This window comes from Hordeum vulgare, chromosome 1H (assembly GCF_904849725.1).
Source record: "Hordeum vulgare subsp. vulgare chromosome 1H, MorexV3_pseudomolecules_assembly, whole genome shotgun sequence".
Lineage (NCBI taxonomy): Eukaryota > Viridiplantae > Streptophyta > Magnoliopsida > Poales > Poaceae > Hordeum > Hordeum vulgare.
In genome coordinates this window covers 494,573,162-494,576,770 of record NC_058518.1, presented here as the reverse complement: position 1 = coordinate 494,576,770, position 3,609 = coordinate 494,573,162, and the positions used below count along the sequence as shown (strand labels likewise).

The window sequence follows — 3,609 nt, the reverse complement described above, 5'->3', positions numbered from 1 at the left end:
GGGCAGCATGGCCGATCGATCCATAACTAGAGATTCAAATTCGAGATACATTTATCACTCTACCGTCATAAATTGCTCAAATCAGCTAAGAATGAGAAAAGCTCCTTTCTTCCGTTTATGTGCTTTGTTTAGAGGGAGAGAGAGAGAGAATTGTTGTTGGATAGCATCCATACTTCAATTGAGGAACAAGTAGCCATGTTTCTTCTAGTAGTTGCTCATAACCAAAGGTATAGGACATTACAATCGATGTTTAGAAGATCAACCGAAGTCATTAGTAGGTATTTTAAGGTAGTTCTTTATGTCAGGTAATAAACAAGAGCCTACTACCTATGGCAGAGACCACCGAGAACAAGTACCACATCCATGAAGAGGAAGACCTGGTCGGAGAGGAGGAAGGAGGTACCAGGATCGAAGGAGAGAAGGGTGGAGGGGCTGGAAAGAAGAGGAAGCGGCCTCTGAACAACAAGGGTCTGGGCGGCTTCAGCAAGCGCGGGGTGTGCTACCTCAGCCGTGTCCCTCCCCACATGAACCCGTCGGCACGTCCACCAGATCGTCTCGAAGTACGGCGAGGTGCAGAGGGTCTACCTCGTCCCCGAAGGTAATCCCCCCGTCATGAACCGAATTGGTGGCTGCGTTTTTATGCTTATAATTTGTGATGATATGGTACCAAAACTAAGCGTTCATTTGAGGAACACAATATGCTGAAAGCCCTACTTTTTCTTCTGTGCGAATATGCAGAGGGCAATTCAATGATGTTAGCTAGCCTAGAAAAAAAAAGAGATGTTTATGTGATGTTCAAGTCTCCCTTGGATGATCAAGGAAGTTGCGTGTAATCCCGTGCAGAGTTTCTGCTGCGAATAACATGCCTCAACGTGTGTAACAAGGCTTTATTTTGGTAGCAGAAGGCTGTTCATGGAGTTCTAGGTTTCTTTGTCTTGCTTGTATTTGTGAAAAACATTCTTCATTTCTTCTAGAGGAAGGGGAAAATTCAAATACAGCATGTCATCAAATGATAATCATGTTTTGCATGCTGATTGCACATGTTGCTGCGGCAGTATACCGTGCAGTGACAGTGGGTTGTTTTCCTGTCCCTCGTGGTTATACGTCTTAGAATGTGAAGTGCTCTACTGCTCTTTATAATGCTTACATATTTGTACATGAAAAGAACCCAACTTCTTAACTGTTATGTACTAACGTCATCTCTTTCCTCCAGGTCAAGGTCATCGCAAGCATAGTAACGTAAAAGCGAAGGCTTACTCCGAAGGGTATGTTATGGAAATGCACAGATGAGCTGCTCTGGAGAGACTTGCTAGATCCCATTTTTTGGTTTTATGCTGAAAGTCAAACATGGAGCAATACTTACCATTGTCTACTTATTGCATTGCTGGAGTATTCATGTAAAGATATGGTAGATGATGTGTGGTATTTCACAGTTTTGACATATTCTTATTGTTCTACTTGTTACTTGTATGGCCTTAATAATGTTCCTAAAATCTTTGTAGGTGGGTTGAGTTTGCAAAGAAAAGTGTCGCCAAGAGGGTGGCTAATCTGCTTAATGGTGAACAATGTTTCATGTGTTTTATTCTTTCTATGTTACCGTTGGTTTACATTAGATATACTGAACATGGATGATCTGTTCTTCCTTTTTATTGCTCAACCCTCAAACCCCTCAATTTTTTGGCCTCAAAAGGGTTGCTTTTGTCGGCTCTGTCATGTTTGAAGAGCTATACAATGTGTGCTAGAGAGCTCAATTATTCTTGTCTGACAATTATCGATGACCATCCGTGTTAATGATGTATTTTATTAGGTGGGAAGAAGAGGTCGTCATTTTATTATGACATATGGAACATAAAGTATCTCAGGAAGTTCAAATGGGATGATCTGGTTGGTGAAATAGGTATGCCTAAAGTACAAAACTGTAAAGTAGCTATAAACTTGTCAGTAATGTGAACTGATTTGTACGTAATCTAATCCTTGGAGTTTAATGCAGCTGAGAAGACTCATATCAGGGAACAGAAATTAACATTGGAGATAACAGCTGCGAAGAAACAACGTGATCATTATCTCTCTAATGCTGAAAAATCTCGTACACAGAAATTTATTCGTGAGCGCATAAAAAAGGTGTGCTCTATTGTTCAACATACTTCTGCTAGCGTAATTCATGCTGGGGATTTTCTTTCTGTCCCGTGTCATCTTTGTTTATGATTACCAGACGCTTGGTGACACATGGTTTGGTTATAGTAGGAAAAACATTTTAGTTACAAGCTAGCCAAACACTGGATATTTTTGTTAGGTTGATCTCTTTCCCAATGGGCCCAACGGTCCATTGGACCTTGACTCACGCCCTGATCGGGGGCGTCCAGCCCAAGCAAGGCTGGTGGGCCCCTATCGCGCAGTGCTACATGTAGAGGAGGTGGGGACCATGGCATGGGTTACGGGGTTCGCCGCCGCCACTGGTTCCCCACTCCTAACCCTAATCCGATCTAGAGGGATGCACTGAAGCGACGGGAAGTCCACAGCCGTCGCTACCGGATCTCTCTCTCCTTCCCCACCGTCGTCCCCATCTCACGACGGTCGCCGGAGGGAACTCATCGAGTACTCCATAAGGTAACATACCTCTACTCTCACCGAACACATATAGCCTTGTCGATCCACGGGATCTATCAATGGTATCAGAGCCATGAGGCTTTAGATGTTGTTCCGGTTGTAAGAAGATAACGAAAGCGATAAAGTTTTTCCTCCCCGATATGAACCCTAGAAGCGGGCAAAGATCAAGCTGAAAAGCAAAAGAAAAAGAAAGTCACCGGATTTCCATCCGGCAAAGATGCGCTGCCGCAAGGCCGCGCCTGTTCCTCTCGATCCCCACACGCATCGGCAAGCCGAGGTGTGGGGAAGAAGAACCTACCTCCTCGGAGGAAAAGTTCGGATTAGATCCAAAAGAAAGACAAAAGAAATCAGATCGAATCCGGTAAAGGCAAGCAAAAGAAAAGGGGGAGGGAACACGAGGGGCACCACCACCACGCCCTTGACGGTGGCGCGTTCACCTAGAAGGTGCTCGCGCGCGCCGGCAAAGGAACGGGGATGATGCCATGCATCTTCTTTGTCAATGAAAAAGGCAAACTATAAGCACCGCAACGACGCCGTTTGATGGCGGTGCGCTTCCGCTAAGGGAAACGCACCACCGGCGAAGGGGTTGCTGCGGCGCCATAGTCCCAAGGCCGCACGACCAAGAAAGCTCCCTCTCGGCCGAGAAGGCTTCCCAACACACCTCTTGACGGCGGCGCACTCTCCCTCGGGAGAGAGCGCGCACCAGCAAGGGGAGTGAAGGGGGCCACCGCGCACGAGAGGCAGGGTGACGGCTCGCTGCACAGGAGGCAGACCAACGGAGCACGGGGCATACAAGGCGGGCAAAGCCCGCGGCCGCCGCTGCTGCCGCTGTCAGAGAGGCACACATCTCGGCGGGGCATGGTGGCGGCCGCGCGAGAAGTGGCCGGCTCGCGAGAGGTGCGACGGGCACAAGAGGCTACCTCGGCGGGGCTTGACAGCCTCCGCGCGAGGGAAGGACATGGGCTCCTGTCGGCCAACCCCGATGCGAGGAAGGGCCGAAGG

The 3,609-nt window shown here is 47.7% G+C and overlaps 1 pseudogene; it reads left to right on the top strand.

The window, feature by feature from the left end:
• The first annotated feature begins 329 nt into the window (after positions 1 to 329).
• Positions 330 to 2,240, top strand: LOC123449466 (annotated as a pseudogene).
• The last annotated feature ends 1,369 nt before the right edge of the window (positions 2,241 to 3,609 follow it).